Here is a 27,991-nt window from a genome sequence, read left to right as displayed (position 1 = left end):
ATTGTGTTGAGAAATGAAATTCCAGTGAAGATTCTAAATTAATCTTCTCACTTGTGTCTGAATGACAATAGACAAGGATGTATATTCGAGTCAGGAGAGAACAACCTTTCAACAAAAGGGACCTGGAAAAAAATAATATAATATCTGTTATAAAAGATTAATGAGTATTTTTACACATTTCAGTTGTAAATACATCCCAATGTTGTTTCAAAGGAAATCTTCGCAAAACATATTACCACACGGGGGGCAGAGCGGCTGTGGTTACGGTTTGTATGTTGTAAACCCCAATTTGAGACCTAGGGATTACTTTGTTACTTTGTTTACTTTGGAAATCTAATCACCTGATCAGATGATTAATCAGACATCACTGTTCCCTCTCCGAGTTCATTTTTGTTTATCGATCATAACGTGGGTTGTTTTCTTCTTCCTCTGTAGTTTGATGCTCCCTAGTTTTCACTTAAAATGATCAGATTAGACTTGAAATGTTTACTGTGCACAAGCTAATTCCAGTCACCCGAAACTTCATGTAGCACATATTCTGGCTAAATCTGATTCAAATGGACAATTGACTTTTGATTTATGCTTACTTCGAGGGACAATGTAATGGCCCCCAATGTATAATTAGACTAAGCATAATGAACTCCATATGCAGAAGGAAGAGAAACCTCCTGGCCAGTCTGCCACTTAACATTACACAAACTAACAGAGTATGGAAGAAACTGTCACAGAAGCAGGAGCTGAAATCAAAAGGCAGAGAGTTAAAGAGCCCACTCTATATATGACCTTGAGACATCTCCTGTGAATGTCAGGGAGTCTGCCTATATTGTCAGACTAATACACATTGCGGGGCTTCCTCTCACTCAAGAAAACTGCTTTTGAAATATTGCTCTTCAATTGCAAGACTCCATAGGATCTATAACATTTTTAGGTAAATAGGCAAGAATTGCCGGATATATTCACAGAAGATGTCCAGCTGTTGGTGCTGCACAGATTCGAGACCTCTTTGGATGGTCTGTGGCTTCTGCCCTCTCCACTCATCAAGGATTCCAAAGACCTCTAGGTCATAATAAAACTGATAACACCTTCTCTATCCTCATCTGTCTTGATCTTTTAGCTGCTTTATATCCTGTCAATCACACATGTTCTAAGCACGTTAGGGTTTGTCGACATGGACATTTGATGCATGGCAACCTGGGGTGTAAATCTATCCCATGTTAGCCTACCACACAGTATGCCCTGGTCTACACTACAAAATTACTTCGGTATAACTGCATTGCTCAGGGATGTGAATAATCCACACTCCTGAGTGATACAGTTATACTGACCCAGTGTAGACAGCACTACATCAGGAGAGAGCATGCAACCGATCTGCAACTGCTAGCAACAAATATCTCCAACAACCGGAGATGGGACACTAGATGGGGAGGGCTCTGAGTTATTACAGAGAATTCTTTCCCAGGTGTCTGACTGGTGGGCCTTGCTCACCGTACCACCTAACTGATCACCATATTTGGGGTCAGGAAGGAATTTCCCCCTGGCTCTTATTGACAGAGACCCTGGGGAGGGGGTGTTTGTCTTCCTCTGCAGCATGGGTCACTGGCAGGTTTAAACTAGTGTAAATGGTGGATTCTCTGTAACTTGACGTTTTTAACTCACGATTTGAGGCCTCCAATAACTCGGCCAGAGGTTAGGGGTCTATTACAGGAGTGGGTGGGTGAGGTTTTGTGGCCTGCAAGGTTCAGGAGGTCAGACTAGATGTCCATGATGGTCCTGTCTGACCTTAAAGTCTATGAAAGCAGGACTAGGAACAGGGCTGGAGTGAGAACAAGGCTGGAACAGGCTAAGGCTTGGGGAGTCTGTTGTCACAGTCAGGCAGCAGGGAGTTCCAAGCCCTGGAGTGACATTAAGCAGACTGAGCTGCTGCTCCCTCTGTGGGGCTTATTTAACTGCCCTGGGAGTCACCAGACCAGTTTCTGGCTTGCAGATTGGCTAGAGCCCGGTCAGGACTTACTCATCACTTACTCACCTCTCAAGGGCACCCCCCAGTGTCTTTGGACCTAGATTGTCAGGGTGCGATTGATGGAATTCATGAAGGAGGTCGAATGAATGAAAAGTTACTGGCTGTTTCTCATGAACAGTCAGCTAGGCCATACCCCTTCCCAGTCCACGAGTTATATTAATTGTCCTCAGAATAGCTTAGAGTCCAGGATCTCCCTAACCATGTATTCTTCCTGCCCCGGACCCAAGATGGAGGAGTGGAGGTGGTTGTGTGCATCCACAATGGGATGGAGGCCTTGTCAGAGTGACTGACGGGCATGGTGTAGAGCAGAGCAGGCATGGTGTGCATCCAACATGAGTGAAAAGATATAAACAAATTCACCAAAGTCATTGAAAATCGGGTCTCCCTGCTCCATGAGTTGCAATACCCAGTCCAGTGCTTCACCTGTCAATAAGCTGATGATGACCCCTACCTTGGTCTGGTTGTTCAGGTACATTGCTGGGCACAACAGGAATGACAAGCAACATTGATTGAGAAACTCCCGACACTTCTGACAGTTCCCATCAAATCTCTCTGGTAGGGGGATTTTTGGGCCTAGATATTGGGCTGTCATGGATGATTGTGGAAGGTTGCCCGGGACCACTGGGATCTGTGAGAATGGGAAGGCATTTTCCCATTGTAGCTAGGCCACTTGTTTCTGGAGACCTCAAACTAGTTCCGCCATGTTAGTGTGGGGGTGTCTGGAGATTTCATTTCAAATGTAGAGGGCACTTGCGAGCTTATGAAATTCATCTTGACCACTGAACCTGACCAGTGGTCAGTCTACTCCAACTGTTAGAAACTGTGATGGGGATGGTAAGAGCCGTGGCAGTCGGGCCTAGTAGTACCCACTCCTTCTGTGATTTCCTACAGCAAATTGCCAATGGATACCAGCGGCCGGGAAAGACATCTCAGATGTATGTATATCACAAATTTTATACAGCTATACAATTGTAAAATTAATGGTCTCAAAGCCTTCTAGCTGTGTGCACAACTGGTATACGTTAATGGGTGATCTTCCTGGTTCTGTTGCCCTCTTTCCCTGTCCTATTATATGATTGTTACACTCACTTGTTGCATCCTCCTTAAATTAGACTGTAATCACATTGGGTCAGGGACTGCCCTTTTGCTCTACATTTGTCGACAGTGCCAAAACAAGCCCCCCGCTCACTGATGCTGACTGGAGTAGCTAGCACTACTGTAAGACAAATATAGAATGATGGAAAATGTTCTGTAAGTGATGCTTCTGCTTTTCCCAGTCTGACACTATTTGGCAAAGCCATGTAGACCTGGATCCTGAAAGATGTTGAGATTCACATAAGAGGTGCTGATCATATCAGCCACATTCAACTTCAGCAGAAGTTCAGGGCACTTTACAGAAATTGCTTAGCACCACACAATTAGGTCCAAAATCTTTGTGTAAGGATGAGAACCGAGAGGAAACTGAACATTTCCATCCATTTCAGTGCATTAGCTGACCATGCTGTTTTGCTGACATGAGATCAATTTTGTTTTTTATTTATATGTGTAAGCAAAGTCAGGATGCGCTCCACCCTGACATCTGGTGGTAAGGTGGTGGCAAGTTGTGGAAAAGAACTTCAGGGGCCTAAGAATGAGGCCATAGCTGCCCAAATGGTCACTTTGGCTGCTGTGGGATCCCCAGTGTCTCTGTTATTGGGGCAGGAAGAATAAATTGTTATTACCCTGATTATGGGAATCAAGGACAGTGGAACTGTACTTGGCCTTTTGTTATGATGGAGGGACTCACCATCAACTAAGTAGCACTCGCTAGGCAAGGGACACGGGTTCCAAAACTCTGTGAATTGAGGGAGGCTGGGGATAGGTATTAATACTTGGTGGCATGGGCCCCTGGTGAGGGCCTTACATGCTAATTGCACTGCCTCCTCTCTCCACTGTGGAACATCAGAGCTAATTTTGATTCTATTAGGAGTCTAGTTACAGGCTGCGGAGCTGAATTCACTTTGGTCTAAGGGTGCACCAGCACTGAGGCTCCTCTACTACAAGCTGAAATCACAAAAGAGCTGAACTGACTAAGAGCTGAAATCACTGAGCGTTGTGTTAAGTCGTGGGGGAGCCTGAAGCTATATGGTGGAGCAGTTTGCGGGATGGTGAGCAGAGCGGAGTGGCTGGTGGAGCAGAGCAGTTTGTCGGATGCCTAGAGCAGCTCATGGGGCGGCTGGCAGAGCGGAGCCCCATGGAGAGGTGGGGCCATCAGCTTTGGACCATGTAAGGTGCCCCTAAACCCCCCTTCCCCCCCATCTCCACCCAGGTTGGGAGGTAAAACTCTGCAGATAAACTTTTGAACTCTGGGGCTGCCCTGACCAAGGACAAAGACTTTTGAATTGTTGGACTTTTGGGACTTTTGGTAATTTTGGGTTGCTGGACTCAAGAACCAAAGGGAAAGGACATGCCCCAATTTGTTTGGGGTGGGTTTTGCTCATGGGTTGTGTTATGAATCTTGGTGGTGGTGTTTCCCCAACATAATGCCACATTGTTTCTCTCTGTTATTAAAAGGCTTTTTGCTACACTCAGACTCTGTGCTTGCGAGAGGGGAAGTATTGCCTCTTGGAGGCACCCAGCGGGGGTGGGATATATTTGTCCCAGGTCACTGGGGGCTCGAGCCGGTTTGCATTGTGTTATTAGAATGGAACCCCTAGATACTGAACTCGGCCCTTGTTGCTGCCAACTCGGACAGGCAGAAGGGTTATATATGACAGACACCAAGTCCCTTTTCTCTAACTAAGTAGTGCCAGTTTGTCAGCCTGTATGAAAGCAATGTGCCCCTTTACCAGAGCCTGGAAGTCTATTTTCTAGCATGCAATAGCTAGAAATCTCACTAGAGGCTTTAAAATGGATCAGTGTGCAAAGGAAGGAGTGTATGTAAATTTTAATTTAGGACAGCATATTGTTTTATATACTGTAATTGCACCACTTCAGAGTAATTTTGGTGTTTTATGTAGTGTTTAAAGTTATACAGCAGAAACTTCTACAGGCGAAAGAACTCATAAAAATGACAGTAATACCAAGCACTATAGACAACTGCAATTTTTTAAACTTAAAATTTAGTTCTGTGAGATCACGTTCACAAGTTTAAGGAAAATTTAATCAAGACAATGGGAAAAATGAAAATGAGAGAAATTAGAGAAACAATGAAAAGAGAAAACTATGTTCCTTAACTGCAATGTAAAATTTTACTAATGGTTTCCCCTTCAAACTGGGAAATGTAATAACCAGCAGATTATTCAGTAGGTATAAAGATAGCTATGTGCAGCTGACATCTCATACATGCTCAATTTAGTATGTACTAGATAGAAAATACCAGACAGATTTTAGAAAAGTGGACAATCATAACTCACTGGCCAATATGTGAGAAATGCTCCTCTTTCTGCCCAATCCACGGAGTATGAATTTGTTACAGCCCCCCAAAAGAATTGATTGAATCCCTGGTATTAGTCAGGATGACAACCATCACATGAATCCTGGGAAAACCCCCTTTCTGTGATGACTACCATCTTGACTAACACCAAGGAGGTGCTAGAGCTAAGACAGAGCTCTATAGCTTGAGCTAAAGAATTAAGCTCTCAAGCTGTGAACCCACTATAACTCACAGAAAAGGGTTACAGTGGATAAGCTAATATGATTCAACAGTGTAATACTATTGTAAAAAAATGAACATCCTTCTGGGATGTATTAGCAGGAGTATTGTAAGCAAGACACCAGAACTAATTCTTCCACTCTGCTCACCACCAATAAGGCTTCAGCTGGAGTATTGTGCACCACACTTTGATAAATATGTGGACAAATTGGGAAAAGTCCAGAGGAGAGCAACAAAAATTATTAAAGGTCTAGAAAACATGTCTTCCAAATTAAAAAAAAGAAGCTTTGTTTAGTTTGGAGAAGAGACGACTGAGAGGGGACTTGATAACAGACTGAAAGTACATAAAAGATTATTACAAAAAAGGAGGGTGATAAATTCTTCTCCTTAACAACTGAGGACAGGACAAGAAGTAATGGGCTAAAATTGCAGCAAGAGAGATTAGGTTAGACATTAGGAAAAAACTCCCTAATTGTAAGGGTAGTTAAGCCCTGGAACAAATTTTCTAGGGAGGTTGTGGGATCTGTGTCACTGGAAGTTTTTAAGAACAGGTTAGACAGACACCAGTCAGGGATGGTCTAGACCAGAGGTTCCAAAACTTTTCTTATTGCATACCTCCTTCCAGGTCTACCAGCTATCTGCATACCCCTAACATTCTCATCACTGATACTATGTTCTGAGCTCAGTTAGACAGCACAGTTGCTGGGCAACTGAGCTTGCACTGTATGGTGATTGAAGGTGAGGGCTCTGTACATCAGTGTCTCTGTGTTCTCATTGGTACATCTTGAAGTAAATTAACTACCATATTTTACATAACAAATTCCCACACAGTTTTAAAGCTTTGTCTGAGTAGCCTTGTGATGGGACGTCCTCTCCACACTAGTCCCTAAAGGATTAATAGAACCCTAGGGAGGCTGCACAACAGGCAGCCAACTGGAGAGGACCCTAGGGAGGCTGTGTGGGAGATAGCCAATTGGAGAGGGCTACGAGGAGCAACCAATCAGGGCTGGGCAGGCCCATATAAGAAGAGCCACAGGGCAAAGCAGGTCAGTCACTGTCTGGAGTTCAGGGATGGAGGACTAGGACTAGGCCTGCCTGCCTTGCAAACAGAGAGCAGCTAGCACCTCGAACAGAGCAGTTCTGGGCAGAATCAGGGGAGCAAGAGTGAGCTCCTGGCTGACTGCTGGCATGCTGGGGCCCTGAGACAAAGGTGGAGAAGGTGCTGGGGCTGCAGGGAAGTGGCCCAGGAATGTAGACTGTGGGGTTGGAGGGGATGCAGCATGCAACTGCCTTCTACAAGGTCCCTGGATTGGGACCCGGAATAGTGGGCGGGCCTGGGTCCCTCCCCACCCTCACTTGGAAGTGGCTGGACAGTGGACTATGGTTTCCTTGGAAGGGAGGAGAACAGAGTGTGACACAGCGGGAGGGTTGGGTCCTGAAGAGGATGCTGTGTTCTTTGGGACAACATGCTTCCTGGAGCAGGTGTGATGGTGGCAAGATGTTACCAGACAAGGGTGAACTGGCGAACTAAGCTAATTCCCAGGACAGCCAGAAGGAGGTGCCACAGTGGTGATTTGAACCCTGTCACAAGCCTATTATGAAAGTGCAATAAAATAAATCCATCATTACACAATTTCTCTCACATTTCCCCCTTCCCCACGAGATGTCTCATGTATCCTCAGGGTTACGCATACAACATTTTGCGAATGCATAGTCTAGATAATACTTAGTCCTGATTCAGTGTAGGGGACTGGATTGGTCTGTTACAGTTCACAGTATCATAGAAATGTAGGACAGTGGAAGTGCGCTCTGAATTGATCTGACTGTGTGCAGAGTGGCAGGCTCTGAAGCATGGAGAACAGGAGTGTTAAAGGCTGGAAGGTGGCAGATCATTGAGTAGAAAAGGAGGACAAGACCTTCAAGTAGAGTCACTTTCCTGTCTTTCAAAGTAGTGTAGGCTTCCAGGCTTTCTGGCAGTTCTAAAAAAAAGGGCCAGTAACATATAGCAGCCCCACTTAAGAGAATGAGCACTTTGCTGTAACTCAAGAGAAAGGAGAGAGAGTAGGACTTAGGTGTTTTAGTGGCATTTTGCTTTTGCTTATGTTCCTATGTTTTGCCATCTTACCCTCCATCTCCAGGGTTTATTTTATGGTTGCTTATGATGTTACAAGCCATTTATTTATGTGCTATTCCCCTAGCTTCAATAGTATTACGGTCACCTTTGTTTACACACAGTGCTCCCTGGGTCAACTTCATCCCTGGTGAAACTTCACTGAAAGTCAATGGCTTCACATCAGAAAATAATTTGTTCCACAGTGTTTTAACCAAAACTGTGTGTTATACTGTGTAAACATGTGACTCACCGGCTGGTGCACCCCTGATGGCTGGGCATAGCATAGCAGGCTTTCCTCTAGCACTCCCTGCTGACAGCCCATCCAGTTCTGCAGTGGTCTGCTGCTTCTTGCAATTCGACCCTTTGGCCAGGTCACATACAAAGTCCCACACTGAGGGAGTCAAGACCTAATTGAGAACCTCGGCTCCCTCCTAGACCTCTTTCTACCAAGACTTGTCTTGGGCTTTTTGCTTCAGTCTTTTCCCAGGCTCCCAGTGTCTCAAAGCCACTCCTACTAAGCCTCCTCCACTGGCACATTGCAGAGCTTCTGAGTGCTTTCTGCCACTCAGCTGGTTCTGCAGGAGACTTTTCTCTGCTCCCCTTATAGGGCAGTCCCTTACTCAGCAACAGTCTTCCTGCTTCCCGAAGGCCCCTCCACCAGCGTGCACAATCCTGGGAGGTCTCAATTGCTGCCACTCCCTCCCAACCGCCTTGGGCTCCCCGTTGCAGACATACTTTTCTTCTGGGAAATGCCATCTGCCATAGAGCAACCCAGCTTCAGGTAGCCTTCTCTCACTGCATGAGAGCCAGAGACCTGCTGTCATTCTTGGTCAGAACTTAAATGCAGTGGGGTCTGTCCTTTTAACTCCCTCCCTCCAGGTTTGACACTTGTTGTGACAATTGGTCTATAACTTTTGCCTGCTTAGGAATTTACCATGGAAAATAGGTCAAGTTATTTTCAGTAAAGAATGTTATTAAACAGGTGCAAAAGAACCAGACAGAGAAACTGGATTAGTTTAAACCCAAAAGACCCACACTGATATAATTCAGGGAGTGCTGAAATAATGCTTGCTAAAAACGGATGGCATGGAGCAGGAAGTTAATGAACCAAAGGGGATGTGTTGGATATTAGGCTTCATTGATGGACAAAATGATGAGGGGATGGCCTATCCCAGCCACCATTCCCTTTGTGGGTCCTTAAAGAAAGTGACTTTAGAGGAGGGGGGAATACAAAAAGAGCATACAGAAGAGGAAGAACAGATGGAGGCTACTAGAGCAAGCTTCATCATTCTGGCTGCCGCTTCCACCCTCTCCTGGGACACCGATCCTTGTTCATTCTAATCCGGAGGGATGTCCTGACCAGGCCAGGCTAGAGAAAGGGACCCAGATGACATCATCACCTCTACCAGCTTTAGCTGAACCCCAAACATCATCTGAGATAAAATGGGATCAGGCTTTAACAAAAACAGCAGCAGCAGCAGTTCCAGCCCATCTCAACTAACTTTTTATTTTTCCTCAGAAGGACAGTTATTAACCTCTTTGATACCATTAAGAGACTGTCAAACCAGGGAATCTTTCTTTTAAAAAACAGTCTTGAGCTAAAGGGAAAGGAAACAAGGGGTGCTGTTAAAATGAAAGCCTTGCTTAATACATTTCAAATGTTAGAGCTGTTTTTCCTTCTTTTCTTTATTGTCAATTAAAAAGGTTAAAATTATATTTAATGGCGAGTTAGCCATGGTACTAAGCAGGCTGAGTTCTCCGTATACCAAACCCTGACCCTTGCTTTACATAGTTTAATGTTGGGCAGTGATTGGGTTATGTTAAAACCTTTATTCCATCTAAATTAATACACCACCTACCACATGTGTAGCAGGTTAGGGCTCCTCCATGCTCAGTGTGGGCTAGTTACACTCCATCACACTGTAAGAGAGAACAGGAGAGAAAGATTATAAGGCTTTTAGTAAATATACCATAGGTTTTGTCCTTTACAATGAACTGTTTTAGGACTTTTGTTTGTTGCTATGGTATCTTTTGGTGACTTTATTTATATCTTCTCTAGGTAGGGTTCACAGTCAGCAGATTTTCTCAGTTTTTTCCCCCCAACTGTTGTATTTAAGATGTTTCCTAAATTGAGATTAGCCTGAGACAAAGTTCAGATCCAGATTTAAACTTCTCCAAAGTCTGGGAGAATTCAGAGCTGAGGGTTGGGTTTTTTTTTTTTTCAGCACCTTATGGGAATTCAGATCTAGATCCAAATTTAATCAAAGTTCAGGATGTGTTTGAATCAGGCCCATCTGTTCTTAAGTTTGGATATATTTCTCATTACTGAATCTTTAAAAATATGCAAAGAGTGAAGCATCAGCCCTTCTGACTTACCGACAAGAATCAGTAAAGGAGTGTTTCCTTTAGGTATCTTGCCCGCATATTACATAAACATGTGAAGTGCTGAATTTAAATTGCCGTGATTAACTGCATCTCTTCATAACTTCAGCATTTGATTTAAAATTAAAATACATTAAAAGTATATTAAGGTGGCATAGTAAAACACTCAGGAAAAGACATAAATGTGCACATGAAGCCCCAATGTATGTCCATTATAATAGCATTTTTAATCACAGGATCACATGCTATTTTGCAAATAGCACAAAGTATTGTTTGCCCAGAGCATCACATAAGGAAGAGAGGGTATCCCTTTATGGAAAAGGCTGCAGGGCCCACACAGGTGGACTCAGATCTGCAGGAAGCAGAGCTATTCATGTGGAAGATCAATGCCTCTGACCAGCCCTGATCCTTGGCAGTGAACCATGACTCCTAGCAGCAAAACCATTCTGCAACTATATTCCCAGGGACCCTCCCTGACTAAGTCTGCTCCCTTGGGACTGTGAATGAGAGTTTAAAATTTAATTTGTGAAGCACAAAGCTATTTTCTGACAAAACTCCACAGGATAGGGTGGAGGGACAACATGCATCATGATTATTCCCCTCTATTCTGCACTGGTGAGGCCACATCTGGAGTACTGTGTCCAGCTTTGGGCCCCCCACTACAGAAAGGATGTGGACTAATTGGAGAGAGTCCAGCAGAGGGTAACAACAATGATTAGGGGGCTGGGGCACATGACTTATGAGGAGAGGCTGAGGGAACTGGGCTTATTTAGTCTGCAGAAGAGAAGAGTGAGGGGGGATTTGATAGCAGCCTTCAACTACCTGAAGGGAGGTTCCAAAGAGGATAGAGCTAGGCTGTTCTCAGTGGTGGCAGATGACAGCACAAGGAGTAATGGTCTCAAGTTGCAGTGGGGGAGGTGTTGGTTGGATATTAGGGAAATACTATTTCACTAGGAGGGTAGTGAAGCACTGGAATGCGTTACCTAGGGAGGTGGTGGAATCGCCATCCTTAGAGGTTTTTAAGGCCCGGCTTGACAAAGCCCTGGCTGGGATGATTTAGTTGGGGTTGGTTCTGCTTTGAGCAGGGGATTGGACTAGATGACCTCCTGAGGTCTCTTCCATCCCTGATCTTCTATGATTCTATGATGCATCTCCACCAGCCCATCCACTCTACAAACTGGTCCAGAGAGAACTTCACTAGCAGAATATGGAGCTCAGCTGAAGCCCATTTATGTCAGTGGAAGGCCTCATCCATGTCCATGGCCTTTGGGACAGGTCCATGGTGAGGGTGATAAGAGTCTCCATCAGGTTCCTAGGTACTTCAGCAGGCTGCACTGCGTGACTGTCCTCAAAATCTGAAGCTCACCATAATCCACTCCAGATCTTCCTCATTGACTAACTATTGCCAGATTTCCCTCTATCTTTTTGCAACCTGTTCTCTGGGTCCTTGGTCTCCAGTCACTAACACAGCCACCTTCAGGTTCACATTATAAATCTCCTTTCTCCTCTGCGCAGACCATGACCAGTTCCAGGTCTGTGGTACTATTATTGCATATATGAGACTCTTTAGTCTGATATCCTTGCTGCCCCATGTTGGTTTTCATTTCTGATCCTTGTCCAGCAAATTCTATACCACAACAATGAATTTAAAGTGTGTAACAAAGATGTTCTAACTGCTAATTTTTGACCTTTTCATGGCAATAAGAAAACAAGACAAGTTCTGGTATTCTGAGATGTTCACAGGAGCCATGATAAAATCTCTGCTAGCTGGCTCAACTGCTCCCTTGATCTTGCTTATTTGCTGTAATACTATTCCCTTGTCTTCAGCGTTGTTGGTTGCCTTCCCAAGAATTTAATACTGAAACTGCAATCAATCCGGACTTGCCATGTTCTGAATTCTACATCTGTAGCTGGCACCACATGCCTTTTAATATGTTGGTTCCTCATCCTGGGCCCACTGATAATTTGACTATTTTCTTTATGAATATTATCTTGCTTTTTGTTAAACAGATGTGAAAATCACACTGACTGTGGAGCAATTGGATTACACAACAGTTTGATTATTACCCAATGAAAATTGACGGCAACATAAATATTTTGTAATTATGTATGCAGCATAATGCCATCTGGGTTCTGCTCTTCTTTCCAATTTTTAAAACAAACAGAAAAAGCAATAACACTTAACTCAGTAACAAAATATTATGCATGTCAACAAAAACTTTAATAAAGTACATTTGTATTGTCCTCTGGGCATGTTAAGGTATACAGTCCAATCCTGCAACCATTTAGTCCAATGTGTACTCCTTATTCACACAAATAATTCATTTACTGTATTAGAGGGCTTTCCCTTCACTCTCCCACTTCCCTGGTTCTTGTTACGCAGACAGCAAGCAGCAAAAGACCAGAAGTCCAAAGTGCAGGCAATGCGATATTTATTGGGGTTAATTTCCCACAAGCATGATTCCAATTTTCCAACCCACTTCCTGTTTGACCCCAGTTTATATAGTCATATTCTTAGCTATACCTTAACCAATCATTTGACATGGTCTCCCACAGTATTCTTGCCAACAAGTTAAAGAAGTATGGGCTGGATGAATGGACTGTAAGGTGTATAGAAAGCTGGATAGATTGTCGGGCTCAACGGGTAGTGATCACTGGCTCCATGTCTAGTTGGCAGCTGATATCAAGCAGAGTGCCCCAAGGGTTGGTCCTGGGGCCGGTTTTGTTTAATATCTTCATAAATGATCTGGAGGATTGCGTGGATTGCACCCTCAGCAAGTTTGCAGATGACACTAAACTGGGAGGAGAGGTAGATACACTGGAGGATAGGGATAAGCTACAGGGGGACCTAGACAAATTAGAGGATTGGGCCAAAAGAAATCTGATGAGGTTCAACAAGGACAAGTGCAGAGTCCTGCAATTAGGATGGAAGAATCCCATACACCGCTACAGACTAGGGACTGAGTGGCTAGGGAGCAGTTCTGCAGGAAAGGACCTAGGGGTTACAGTGGACCAGAAGCTGGATATGAGTCAACAGTGTGCCCTTGTTGCCAAGAAGGCCAATGGCATTTTGGGATGTACAAGTAGGGGCACTGCCAGCAGATGGAGGGACGTGATCATTCCCCTCCATTCGACATTGGTGAGGCCTCATCTAGAGTACTGTGTCCAGTTTTGGGCCCCACACTACAAGAAGGATGTGGAAAAATTGGAAAGCGTCCAGCAGAGGGCAACAAAAATGATTAGGGGACTGGAACACATGACTTATGAGGAGGGGTTGAGGGAACTGGGATTGTTTAATCTGCGGAAGAGAAGTACGAGGGGTTTTTGATAGCTGCTTTCAACTACCTGAAAGGGGGTTTGAAAGAGGATGGATCTAGACTGTTCTCAGTGGTAGCAGATGACAGAATGAGCAGTAATGGTCTCAAGTTGCAGTGCGGGAGGTTTAGGTTGGATATTAGGAAAAACTTTTTCACGAGGAGGGTGGTGAAGCACTGGAATGCATTACCTAGGGAGGTGGTGGAATCTCCTTCCTTTGAAGTTTTTAAGGTCAGGCTTGAGAAAGCCCTGGCTGGGATGATTTAGTTGGGGATTGGTCCTGCTTTGAGCAGGGGGTTGGACTAGATGACCTCCTGAGGTCCCTTCCAACCCTGATATTCTATGATTCTATGATTTTACTTAAATTTAAACTAACCAGTCCTAACATATTGTAACATAGTTCTCTAACCAATTATATCCCACTACCCTAATTAACTTACATCTAGCAAAATACCTTTGCAAACGATTTCACCAGAATGGCTAAGTAATCTTTTAGCAATGTTGTGTTACAAATCAAATAGCTATCTTGCTTTACAAAGACCTCTCCTGGAGTTGTTCAGATGGCAGAGAATGTTCTGATTGGTACATAGAATCTGAGATGTTTGTTGCGGGACTCAGGAGCAATATAAAATTTCAGAACTATGGCTCTAAAACTGCAAAGGAATCTTCCTGCATTCCATTCATATTTGCATAGATTAACTTGAAACACTTCTTCCCCCAAAAAACTGGTAGAGTTGAATGCTGAAAGTTTCCTTCTACTTCCCCCTCCAGGTTTCTTCCTTTAATATGGATTTTGTTTCCTTTGGATTTTAGATATGCTACAAAGCCAACTAGTTGCATGCTGACTTCAAGCTTCTTTCTGCTTCTTCACACCCTGTTTTATCTCTTGCCATACCAGACTCTTTCTAACTTTTTTTACTGGTTTAGCAACTATTACTTTCCATCAATGAACTTGCTAGTTACTTGACACTCTTCAGTAGTGTTTTGTCGTTGCATTTTATAGCACTCTCCTGTATCCTCTTCCCTTCCAACCCCACCTCTCTCCACCCCTCCAATCTCTTTAAGGAGAGATTGGTTAGGTTTGTTCATTATTGTCTTAAACACACTGCATTTATTGTTTACGTCCAATCAAGATAATCACAAACTGCAAAGTAAATTAAGCAGTACAGAGTATGTTAAATATAGATGAAAGAAGTAGTAAAGGTACAACCAGATCTTGCTTGAGATTATTATATAGCATGGCCAAACAAATCTTGACAACAAATGAAATTTGTTTTTCTATATTGCTCCTTATTGTCATCACTTCAGAAAAACAATCCTGTCTCACAAAGTTTTCAGAATAACAGAAACTAAAGTTGTCATAAATATAAAGGGAAGGGTAACCACCTTTCTGTCCACAGTGCTATAAAATCCCTCCTGGCCAGAGGCAAAACCCTTTTACCTGTAAAGGGTTAAGAAGCTAAGATAACCTCGCTGGCACCTGACCAAAATGACCAATGAGGAGACAAGATACTTTCAAAGCTGGATTGGGCGGGCGGGGGGATAAAGGGTCTGTCTGTCTGTGGGATGCTTTTGCTGGGAACAGATCAGGAATGCAGCTCAGAACTCCTGTAAAAAGTTAGTAAGTAATCTAGCTAGAAATGTGTTAGATTTCTTTTGTTTAATAGCTGGTAAAATATCTGTGCTGAATGGAATGTATATTTCTGTTTTTGTGTCTCTTTGTAACTTAAGGTTTTGCCTAGAGGGAGTCTCTATGTTTTGAATCTGATTACCCTGTAAGGTATTTACCATCCTGATTTTACAGAGGTGATTCTTTTACCTTTTCTTTAATTAAAAGTCTTCTTTTAAGAACCTGACTGATTTTTCATTGTTCTTAAGATCCAAGGGTTTGGGTCTGTGTTCACCTGTATAAATTGGTGAGAATTTTTATCAAGCCTTCCCCAGGAAAGGGGGTGTAGGGCTTGGGGGCAAGACATCTCCAAGTGGGCTCTTTCCCTGTTCTTTGTTTAACACGCTTGGTGGTGGCAGCATAGGGTTCAAGGACAAAGCAAAGTTTGTAGCTTGGGGAAGTTTTTAACCGAAGCTGGTAAGAATAAGCTTAGGGGGTCTTTCATGCAGGTCCCCACATCTGTACCCTAGAGTTCAGAGTGGGGAAGGAACCTTGACAAAAGTAAAGTCAATGTCAGTTGTTTTTGAACAACACTGAGAATGTAATGGCCACTAAGGGCATTTTCATGTTAATTTTGAAGAGTTATTTAATTTTAATAGTTCAGAATTGAATTAATCTGAGTTGGCTAAGCAAAATGAAGTGGCAGGGACATCATTTACTGATTACAAACTGTTAAAGTCCACTGACCAGTTTAAGATCATTACTGTGTATCACATTTATTAATCCAGTGGAAAACAAAAAGGCTAAATACTCACTTAACAATTGTTTAATGGAATAAGAGCATTTGTACATCAACTGTATGTTTAGTGTAGAGAATGATTTCTGGGGCAATGATAAGAAATAACAAATGTTTATGGTAAATCTGTCATTTTTGTAAAAAACGTTTATTTCTGAAAATAAATACTGAATCATCACTGCTAAGATTGGGTGAGATCTGATCCTTTCTGAAGAATCTTCTCAAAACCTAAAGAGAATAATCTGAAGTTTAAAATTAAAAAAAAAATCTGAGGAGTTGAGTGATGCTGATCAAGAGGCTAATGATAATCTAAACTTCACAAGTCTCCAGTTAATGAGCCTCTTCTAACTTTGCTAAGGTTGGTAATTATCCTGAGAAATTACCCAGTGCTTGAAAGGGCAGTCAGTTTTACCATCTACAGGCAACTATTATAAGTTTAGGCAGCCTTCCATAAGCAATGTGTCAGGGGGCCACGTGGGGTCAAGTGCCCACCCTGTCCCCCCAGATTTCTGCTTGTCCTGCCGGGAGTGGGAGAGGGGCTCTGTCCTTTTCCTGCCACGCCTGCCTCTTGGCACACTCAGCCCCTGTCACTGGCAGCTGGGCCCAGGCAGGGAGCAGAAGGGTCAGGACCAGCTGCTTCTCCCCCTGGCCACTCAGAGTCACTGCTCTGTGCAGCGCGGCAGCTGCTTGCATGAGCCTGGCTGGGGCAGTGGCCCACCCAACCCCCTCTGCTCCCTTCCCAGGCCCGGCTGCCGGGGACAGGGGCGGAGCAAGTCGTAAACGTGCCAGGGGGGAGGGAAAACTCCAGCTCGCTCGGCCCCAGTCCCCGGCAGCCAGGCCTGAGCAGGGAGTAGAGGGGGTGGGGTGGGCTGCCACCCCAGCCAAGGTGTCTCTCAGGCAGCAGTGATGCAGAGAGGTCGGCTTTAGCCGGTATGAGAAGCGCTTCCTCCCGCTCCCCACCCAGGCCTGGCTGCCAGGGACAGCAGCCAAACATGCCATGGCAGAGGCACAATGGGAGAAGGACAGAGGCCCCTCCCCACAGAACTCGGGTGGGGAGAATGCGGCGGCCCCGTGCTGGGCGCAGGGTGGGGAGTAGGATGGCCAGGTGCCTGGTTTTCAACTGGAAAGTCCCAACGTCTGGTTCCTGCCAGTGGGGGAAGTGGGCAGGCGCAGGGTCATCAGCTGCTCCAGTCCCTACTCAGTCCCTACTCCAGTCCCTACTCCTACCTTCCTCAGGTGGCTGCAGCTTCCAGCCCTGGTTCCACAGACAAGTCCCTCCTGACTGGGGCTGGGGGTGGGTGGGAAGGGAAAAGCAGCGAGTGTCCAGTTTTTAAATATTACCAAGTTGGCAACCCCAGCGGGGAGGCGGCCAAGCAGGGGAGAAACATGGGGCAGTCACGTTTGTGCCCCCCGGTATCAGGAGGCAGGAATCCTCTATGCAGCCTTCATTATAAGATTGTGTGCATATGCAGAAAATGCAGCTTCTTACTTTTCTTTTTTCTGCACATTAGGATTGTTCCTAGCTATGTACCCCTGACTGGCTGATTTTTTGTTCTGCTTTGCTTTAGTTGGTTTGAGTTTCTTAATTATTCCCCTATGAAATTCTGGGTCTGCTTGAAGTCATAATGTATCTCACTGAAGTTGAGATGTTAAAGCACGTGATTAGCCATATGACAACTTCCCACTCTTTCTCTTTCTATAAAAGTTCTGGGGACAGAGCCTGACAAAGTATATACAAAAATAAAATTGCTTCTCAATATTTTGTCCTTGATTTGTTCTCCCCATATGAAATGACAGCAAGCAGCAGAATAACTAATATTAGAGAGGAAGCTAGAAGGGGAGCATTTACTTATAGGGATTAAAATGATACAGCATAGAGCCTTTGCAATCTGTACTTTAAAGAACCAGATGCCCCATTATAGTAATCCCCTTTATTTAAAGGATCTCACGTACATTTTTTTTTCTATCATACTCTTGTTAATAACGTCTATACTGCTGTCCAACTGGAAAGGCCAAACTTTTATGACAAAGACTGTTAGAAATCTTAGTTTAGAAACTTAATATCTGGTGTGATTTTATTTAAGGAATAAATGCTTATATGAGTGCTATCACTACATTGTCAAACTTGACTAAAATTGCCCAAAATATATTATAATTTATTTGAAAAAAAATAATGAATTTACTAATAAAATCATCAAATATTTGCCTATTTTCCAATTTATAGAGCTGGGTGAAGATACAAATTTCACAATATTTTTCCAAATAACTTATTTGTTATTGTCCCATCCTGTTCCCCCTCTCCCCCACCGGCACTCACCCCCACCCCCACACTCACTCTATGGGGACCCTCTTGGCAGGTCGCCACTGTCTGTCAGAAAAGTGGCATTACAGGCTTCTCAGTTTCTTACAGTTTCTTTTCCTCTGCAGTCCGGACCACAAGGAAAACCCTCTGTGGGGCTCACTGGTATAAGGCAAGGGAGAATATAGGTTAGGATTAAGAGGGGACTCCAGAGGCAGGAAAATGTGCATTGTGGGACTGACCCCAGCTCCAAGAAGAATCTGGGGTATGATTAATGCAGGCTGAGAGTGTATTAACTTTTCCAGGGCTCCTCTCTATGGCTGGGCACCCCACTGTGAGAGATTCAGGAATCTGAGGCAGTGCCATTCTAATAATAGGCTGCCCAGGAGCAGGGGAGGAGGAATAAGGAACCCCAGAAGCAAGGCTAATTGTGCAGAGGGTGTGTGCCCTTACTCATACAGAATTTCCAAGGTCCATGGATTTGGAGAGGACATGTAACTGTTTTCATTCCTCGGGGGAGCCCAGAACCCCAGACCCATGACAGAACAAGGGCAGATATACTCCATGATAGGATCTTTTAGGACTTCCGTCCCCTGGGTATTTTTGCAAAAAGGGTAGTTATAAGGGAAATTTTCTCTCTCTAGTGAATTAGTGTTGTTCTGCGATCAAAGAACATGGTGACACATTGGAATCACTTTGGTATTTTAGGGACAGATTCTATTCTGTTACATCAATGTAAATCTGGAGTAATTCCATCATTTTCAGTGGATTTAATCCAGATTTGAATCAGTGTTACAGAAAAGAATTTGGGACTTAAAAATAATTACCAAGGAATTTCCAGGCATATTACTTTTTGAATATTATTTCCCATGTGTTTCTCAGTCATTTTGTGCTTCACAGCCTTGTGTTATTGAAAAATAAAAACTGAAGGGCATTTTCTCCCTTCCACTGCATGTTTAAACCTTTTCTTAAAAAATTTTTCATAAAAAATTTCAAAAAAAAATTTCATAGCCTGTTTCTATTTACATTTAGTTCTGATCCTTTTCAATACTGTCCCTGTTCACTGTCTATGCAAAAGGAAATCCAGATCCTGTATTATAAACAGGGCTTGTACAAAGCCTTTGCACTGAATATTTCAATGTTTTTCTTTTCTGTTCCTTTTAATCCTCTTGTTCTTCAAAGCATCCAAGTCCAGATTTTTTTCTCCTTTATATTTTGTGGTGGCCGCCAACTTGGTCCCTTTAGTGGAACAATCCATTTAATTTTAAGTAAATTTACTTTAGACCAGTGGGCTTGCTGTTCCTGTCAGCATACTGAGCCTGATATTACTTCACTGACTGTAGAAGGAGTGCTGAGAACTTAATGGGCATGTATGGACTGTAGCACAATTTACAGCACTGGCAGTTCCTAGCATTTGTGCTGGAGCACAAGTTATCAATCATTTCCAGGAGCACTTGCCAACAAGGTGAAACGGCCAGATGTCTTATTTTAGTAACTGTCTCATTCTTTTTGAACAAAAGAATAGTCTTCCTCCAGGACACATGCTTCTCTTCCAAAAGGTGTCAGCTCCAATTACAGAGACCTATATAAGAAAATGTATTGGCTCCCACTAGACTCCATTAGTTCAAATGTCCCATCTCCACTAGATCCAAACAATATGATTTTCTTGGGGGGGTGGACCTTTGATTAAGGATAGCTTGAACTTCCTAACTGATCTTATTACAGCCTTATGAACGAATAGAGCAATTTTGATTCAGACACATAGTCTAGTGGATGAAAAAGCCATCCTCTCTGCCCCATAAACCTCGTAATCTGTACCAAATTTTATTCTGACATGCATTCAAAAGCAGCAGCTATTGTCAGCAATGGATGCAGTTTGCACAGCTGAAAGAGGAGTCTAGCCTTTAGCCTAACTTGAATCTGTTCACATTTACTTTTGACTTGAGAAGTGATGCAAAAAACATCGGCTATATCTGTAGATGAGACTGTATGGTGAACTAAATAAATGTTCCCGTCTATATTTACTGGCTGACCTGTTGCCATCACATGAATGTGGGAAACGGTAGCAAGGAAGGGAGAAAAGTGGGCTTGAAAAAATCAAGATATTCCACATGAAAATTTTGTCTTAAGTTTCCAATTTAGGCCCAGCTCTAGTCATATGATGCTGCATCGCTAGTTTCCCCACATATTCCGACCAAGATATGGTGTGTGGGGGAATTAATATCACAATATTAGGCTACTACTATTATGATATAACCGTAGTGCTGAGGGGCCCCACGTAGACTGGGATTCCAGTGTGCTAGATGCTGTACATATACCTAGTAAGAGACAGACCTGACCCCAAAGAGCTTACATTAATAAGCAAAATAGAAAAAGGAAATTATACTTCTATTCTGCAACCCTATCTGCAGAAGGGGGATAAGGAACAGAGAAGATTAAATGATTTGGTCAGGTTCACATGGGAATTCTGTGGTAGGACCAAGAATGTAATCCAGATCTGCACAAGACTTATTCCTCTTGTTCACACCCTTCTTTTATAAAACATTTGAGTTCTCTTTGTGTTCCTGACTTACAACAGAATGATCACTGTGTGGATAACTGTGTCCTCTTTGCTGTTGTGGATAATTTGAAAGGAACATCCATGTTTGGCATTTGGTTTGTAACTGTGTTTCCAGTTTATTGGAGAGGGTGTGTGGGGAGGAAAATTGCACATCTCCTCATCTCAATACATTAATGGTTCTAGATTTTTTGCTGGAAAATCTCACATGGTTCCAGAATTAATGATGCTCAAAGTGAGCACAAACAGTCTGGATCAGAGTGATGTAATTTTAAGGTGAGATGTCTTGTGATTCACCAGAGCTGTAATAAACTGTTCAGCAACACTGAAAAGTTGGGAACCTCCCTTTCCCAACTGTACATTAACATTAGTTCCTAGTTGTCAAGGTTCCTTCCCCACTCTGAACTCTAGGGTACAGATGTGGGGACTTGCATGTAGTTTATTCTTACCAGCTTCAGTTAAAAACTTCCCCAAGGTACAAACTTTGCCTTGTCCTTGAACCCTATGCTGCCACCACCAAGCATGTGAAACAAAGAACAGGGAAAGAGCCCACTTAGAGACGTGTTCCCCCCAAAATACCCCCCAAGCCTTACACCCCCTTTCCTGGGGAAGGCTTGATAAAAATCCTCACCAGTTTGCATAGGTGAACACAGACCCAAACCCTTGGATCTTAAGAACAATGAAAAAGCAATCAGGAGCTTAAAAGAAGACTTTTAATTAAAGAAAAAGTAAAAGAATTACCTCTGTAAAATCAGGATGGTAAATACTTTACAGGGTAATCAGATTCAAAACATAGGGAATCCCTCTAGACAAAACCTTAAGTTACAAAGAGACACAAAAACAGGAATATACATTCCATTCAGCACAGCTATTTTACCAGCCATTAAACAAAAGAAAATCTAACACATTTCTAGCTAGATTTACTTATTAACAAGTTCTAATACTCCTTTCCTGATCTGTTCCCAGCAAAAGCATCACACAGACAGACAGACCCTTTGTCCCCCCCCCCCTTTGAAAGTATCTTGTCTCCTTATTGGTCATTTTGGTCAGGTGCCAGCAAGGTTCTCTTAGCATCTTAACCCTTTACAGGTGAAACGGTTTTGCCTCTGGTTAGAAGGGATTTTATAGTTCTGTATACAGAAAGGTGGTTACCTTTCCCTTTATATTTATGACACTAGTCTTGGTGGTTGTGGAGCTATAATGACTTAGAATGGGCCCTAGCATGAGACAAAAATAAGATTCTCTTAGCAAACAGGACTGGAGGCTTACAGCACACCAACCATCGTGGGCCAGGACACTCTGCATCTGAAACATTACACATGGGAACAATGCTCTAAATAGGGCTTGTCTACATGGGAAAGTTATTCAAGAATAAGTAGGGTGTGAATTTAAAATCTATCTATTCCCAAATAACTCCCTGTGCAGTACCCGACTTGTACCATATATTGCTTTGATTGCCTTGGTACTGCACAATATTTTGATGAAAAAAATGGAATGCTATAAAATTAACTGTTGTTTGCAGTGTCATAGCCATGTTGGTCCCAGGGTATGAGAGAGATAAGGTAGGTGAGATAATATCTCTTATGGTGGAAGAGACAGGCTTCAGGACAAAGAGCTTTATGAAGCTTGAAAATTTGTCTTTTCCAACAACAGAAGTTGGTCCAATAAAATATATTGCCTCACAAACCTTGTGTCTCTCATAAAATTAATGTGGAACACACATTCAGTGGATTAACAACTGACTGATAGGTTTCACAATGTAACTGTAAATGGGGAATCATCCTCTAGAAGGAGTGTTTCCAATGGAGTCCCCCAGGGATCATTTCTTCCCCTATGCTATGTAATGTTTTATCAAAGACCTGAACAAAAACATTAAATTATCACTCATAAAATTTGCAGAGGAAATTGGGGGAGTGATCACTGATAGCATTCTGGATCGCTTGGTAAACTCTGTGCAAGCAAACATGATTTTAATATGGCAAAGTATAAATGTATACATCTGGGAACAAAGAATGTAGGTCATACTTACATGATGGGGGACTCTATCATGGGCAGCAGTGACTGAAGATATTTGGGAGCTGTGGTGGGTGGGAAATAGGAATGGCTAGATTTTTTGTTTTATTGGTTGCATTGCTTTTTGATACACCAGTAGTTTTTTGTTTTTTCTGGATGCTGTTTTTCAGATAACCTACTGAATGGACAGTAAGCAATTTATTACATATTGCTGTGTTAGGATTTAGTGTTGGTACTTAGACATTGGACAAGATTGTTTGAATTACATTTGCTTTAGATCGGATGCAGTGTCACTGACCCAAATTATGACTACTGCTAACAGGGAATTTGTTTACCCAATTTGTAGTTACTGTATAATTTTTTTTTAAACCACTTTAGGGTTTTTTTTGCCTTCATGTTTGCTACCACTTGTTTGTTTGAATTTTTAATATTTGCCAAACTTGTATTAATTTAGTAATTTAAGGCATTTTAAGGCAGTGCACTTACTTCACATACTCATGTCGGGGTCACCAGTGTGGTAAGATGTTTATAGATGCATGTGTGTGCTGCCCCAGCTGTGTGTAGACAGTTGGCACGGCAGACCTTGAGCGAACTGCCCAATGACCACAAGATCTGTTAAAGGATGAAGGCACCCAGCCAGGTTTATTGCCGATGAAGTACAGTACTAGTATCCCGCAGACTCTACTGGACCACTAATACATGAATGCCCGTAACAATGGACCAGCTCAGTGAACGGCGGGATTTTATGTTCCACCCTAAGCTAGACAAAGATATTCCCTCTGAGATACATCTTTATATCCTGATACAAACAAGTTAGTACTGCCCTCCTGACATAGTTACTGTCCCCTGATGTGGCTAGTTATTACCCATTACCTGGTACATGTTGGTTTGATTCAAACATTTTTTATTACGTACTGTTATCCTGACCTTATCTTTTAGGAGGGGTCAGTGTGTTCTGTTATCATTGGGGAATGTTTTTGTATCATCCTTAATATCGGGATATTTTGGTACCACTTAATATCGGGATGTGTCTGCGTGAGTACTTTGTGACTAGCACTTCTTAGGAATGTGTATTTCTGCAATGTCAGTCCTGTTCTTGCCAGATTCTGTGAGCAGGTCCTGCTTCATATCAGGCTTCTGATACAAGGGCTTATGTTTCAGGTTTTCTTCATACTACAAGGGGTGCATATTACACAGGGAGGGTAATTCGCCATTGGAACAAATTTACCAAGGGTTCTGGTGGATTCTCCATTACTGACAATTTTTTAAGATCAGATTTTTTTTCTAAAAACTCTGCTCCAGAAATTATTTCGGGGAAGTTCTCTGCCCTGTGTTATACCAGAGGTCTGCCTAGATGATCACAGTGGTCCTTTTTGGCCTTGAAATCTGTGTATGGACAAACTTATTCCAGAATAAGAATGTCCACATGGGGAGCTACTGAAGAATAGAAATACTGAGAAAATAACATCCAATGAATTGATTAAATTACATGTACATGACAAAGTCTGGCCATCATTAGTAGATCTATAGGTGGACTACACACACACATATATAAAATGAGCAAGGACCTCAGGATTAACCCACACAATATTTTGTTAATGTTATGTTTTCTTTATTTTAATTTACACTGTACATGCTGGCCAGTGAGTCTTGACCAGCTATAACATGTAATGAACCTCATTATGGGATGTTTGTGCACCATGCCAGTAACTGTGTTAGCAAATTAGCAAATCAGTTTGTCAGGGTTCCCTCTCCACTCTGGGGTACAGATGTGGGGACCCGCATGAAAGACCGCTAAGTTTATTTCTACCAGCTTAGGTTAAAAACTTCCCCAAGGCAAAAATCCTTCCCTGTCCTTGGATGAGTACTGCTGCCACCACCAAGCGAGTTAGACAAAGATTCAGGAAAAGGACCACTTGGAGTTCCTGTTTCCCCAAAATATTCCCCCAAACCCCTTCACCCCCTTTCCTGGGGAGGCTTGAGAATAATCTACCAACCAGATAGGTAAACAAGGTGAACACAGACCAGACCCTTGGGTTTTTAGAACACTAAAAACCAATCAGATTCTTAAAAAAACAGAACTTTCTTATAAAGAAAAAAAAAGTAAAAGAAACACCCTGTGTAATTTTACAGGGTAATAAGATTTAAAACATAGAGGATTCCCCTCTAGGAAAAACTTCAAAGTTACAAAAAACAGGGATTAACCTTCCTGTTAGCACAGGGAAAATTCCCAAGCTAAAACAAAAGATAATCTAACGCATTTCCTTCCTATTACTTACAATTTGTAACCTTAGATGCTTAGTTCAGGTATGGCTTTAGGAGATGTATTTTCCCTGCCCTGGTTCCTCGCTGACCCAGAGAGAACACAAAGAAACACAACACAAAAACCTTCCCCCACAGATTTGAAGGTATCTTCTCCCCTCATTGGTACTTTTGGTCAGGTGCCAATCAGGTTATCTGAGCTTCTTAACTCTTTACAGATAAAGGAGGAATTTTATGTTACCCTTAGCTGTATGTTTATGACCCAGTTCAGGAAGTATAGCATTCCATTGTTACTGGGCAGAACTTCATCCACAGTTATTTCTGTGTGTCACTTCTGTTGTATATAATTTCCTTAAATGTCTTAACTCAAATGTAATTTAAAACATTATGGCACCATATTTTATTTTATTTTGTTAAAAATCACTTAGTACTATAAGGATTGTTATATCAGGATTGTTGTAATTTGGAATTAGATCTCTCTTGTATGAACACACAGTCACAAGGGAGACAGGAGGTCTGCAAATGTAACAAAGACCTTATAAATTCAGGCTGAAAATAGAAAGAACAGTTCTTGACAATATTTTGAGCAGGAGGCCTTTTTCAAGCACAACTGGTGAAGGGAAAGAGAGAAGGTCAAGAGACAAAGCAAAGGTACAGGGAAGGAAGCTGAAAAGTGAAGGTACTGCACGGCCGTGCAAGTGGTGAAGGAATCTGCAGACTCTGCACATTCTTCACTGTGGGCTCTGCAGGGAAGTTGCAACTTTTCAGCTCTTTCCACTGTATTTGGAGAAAAGAACAAATGGATCTCAGAATGTTTCAGTGCTTGGAGACAGGTGGATTTGAGTCCTGAAAACCGTATCACTGATCTCTTATCCTAAGGTCCCAATTCACTCTGGTACTTAAGCACACGCTTAAGCACAGGAGCAGTCCCATTGAACTCAATGGAATTACTCACCTGCTTAAATTTAGACACGTCTAAGTACCTTACCAAAATGGGGCCATAACTGGGAGTTTGTGCGTGGCTGCGGTGGCCGTGGTAGGCTCTTTGATAGCTAGATAGAGGTGTGTATGTGTGTGTGTAGTGATGAGCTGCCAAAATCTTAACAACGGGTTCCCTCCTCACACCACGAGGGGATCGTTGCCCACCCCGCCCCCCAGGACTCCTGCCCCATCCAACCCCCCTGTGTTCCTTGATGCCCCTCCAGCCCCATCCACCCCCCCTCCCCTGTCCCCTGACTGCCCCCAGAACCTGGGCAGGAGGGTCTCGTGGGCCACCGTAGTGGGTGCCCACCCCACCTCTAAGAGCCAGAGGCACCTGCCGGGGGACGAGGTGGGGAGACCCAGCGGTGCTTACCTGGGGGAGCTCCCAGGAAGCATCCAGCAGGTCCCTCTGGCTCCTAGGGGTGGGGGTGCGTAGCTAGGGGGAAGCAGGGGGAGCGGCCGCTCCCCCACTGATCACATCAAAAGTGGCGCCTTAGGCGCCGACTCCATGGGTGCTCCGGGGCTGGAGCACCCATGGGGAAAATTTGGTGGGTGCAGAGCCCCCACCAGCAGCTCTCCGCCTCACGCCCGGCCCCAAATCACCTCACCTCCGCTCCGCCTCCTCCCCTGAACGCACTGCCCCGCTCTGCTTCTCCGTCCCCCAGCTTCCCACGGATCAGCTGTTCGGAAGGAAGCCAGGGAGGGCTGAGAAGCAGGCGGTGGCTTCCCACTCAGGCCGAGGGTAGCGGAGGTGAGCTGGAGCGGTTCCCCTGCGTGCGCCCCCCCGGGTTACCTGCTGCGGTGTGGGTGGCCCTCCTCGTGCCCCCCGCCCCAGTTCAACTCCGCCTCCCTGGGCCTGAGCGGGAAGCTGCGGCCTGCTTCTCAGCCTGCCCCAGCTTCCCGCATGAACAGCTGATTCGCAGGAAGCTGGGGGGGGCGGAGAAACAGAGCAGGGCGGCACGTTCAGGGGAGGAGGCGGAGGTGGAGGTGAGCCAGGGCCAGGGCGGGGAGCTGCCGGTGGGTGCTCTGCACCCACCAGATTTTCTCCTTGGGTGCTCCAGGGCTGGAGCGCCCACGGAGTCGGCGCCTTAGGCACCCCTTTTGGCCAGTTACATTTAGAAGCCCTTTTAGAACCGCTTGTCCCTTGCAGAACAACGGGTTCTAAAAGGGCTTCTAAATTTAACAACCGGTTCTAGCGAACCGGTGGGAACGGCTCCAGCTCACCACTGTGTGTGTGTAAAAATCAGTGTAGCTCTGTTAATTTCAAGGGAACTATGCTGATTTACATCAGCTGAGGATCTGGCTTGCCGTGTATATATGTGTGACAGGGTGCTGGGCAGGAACTGCTGCCTCAGCCCTTTGTCACACCAGCTCCCATTAAGGGAAGCAAATTAGAGCTGGCTAGAGAAAACCTGAGCATAATTGGAGAATGGGAGACAGCTGCCCCCCCAATTAGCCTGGGGCTATATAAAAGGCTGGGTGGAAGGAAGCTAGGAAGGAGAGCAAGGGAGTGGAAGCAGAGCAATAGCTCTTCCCTCCTGGGGGCAGATACGAGAACCCAAGCTGTGTATGGTGAAAAGGTGATGGGAGCACAACCTGTAAATAAACAGCACCAGTGGCTACTGAATCCCAGGGTCTCAGAGTGACACTGGCAGCACAACAGGGGCAGGAGCTAAGAGGGCCCCGCGACACTGTTACAATATGTTACAGAAATATCTAGTATTTGCAGCCTTATTCTATCAAACAAATCTGTCCTCTTGAATGGAATATCAACATTGCAGAGCACGTGATCAGGAAGCTTCTGATATGACAATTCACAGTAGGCTGATAATAGTGGTGTTGGGTTACGCTTTTAAACAAATTCTTCATTAATATTAACAAGGAAATTTACACTTTTAATGAATTATTAATCCTGATATATTTAGATGTATATCTGAATCACTGTAGAAACATTCCATAATTTAAACTCACAAACTTTTATCAAAATAAATAAAAATCTCAAAGAAATAA

General features: G+C 43.6%; 1 long non-coding RNA gene across 2 annotated transcripts; it reads right to left on the bottom strand.

The window, feature by feature from the left end:
* LOC140906337 (uncharacterized) lies at positions 1 to 26,861 on the bottom strand. 2 transcript variants are annotated; one of them, XR_012157072.1, is made up of 3 exons: positions 26,775 to 26,861; positions 9,627 to 9,687; positions 1 to 122 (listed from the first exon to the last, which is right to left on the bottom strand). It is a non-coding gene; the product is annotated as an uncharacterized LOC140906337 (long non-coding RNA). The 2 variants fall into 2 exon arrangements; XR_012157073.1 differs by lacking the exon at positions 26,775 to 26,861 and adding an exon at positions 26,590 to 26,667.
* Between the last annotated feature and the right edge of the window lie 1,130 nt (positions 26,862 to 27,991).

The sequence above is a fragment of the Lepidochelys kempii genome, chromosome 2 (genome assembly GCF_965140285.1).
Source record: "Lepidochelys kempii isolate rLepKem1 chromosome 2, rLepKem1.hap1, whole genome shotgun sequence".
Lineage (NCBI taxonomy): Eukaryota > Metazoa > Chordata > Testudines > Cheloniidae > Lepidochelys > Lepidochelys kempii.
Note: the sequence above shows the minus strand (reverse complement) of the source record. Positions and strands in the feature narration are given on the sequence as shown.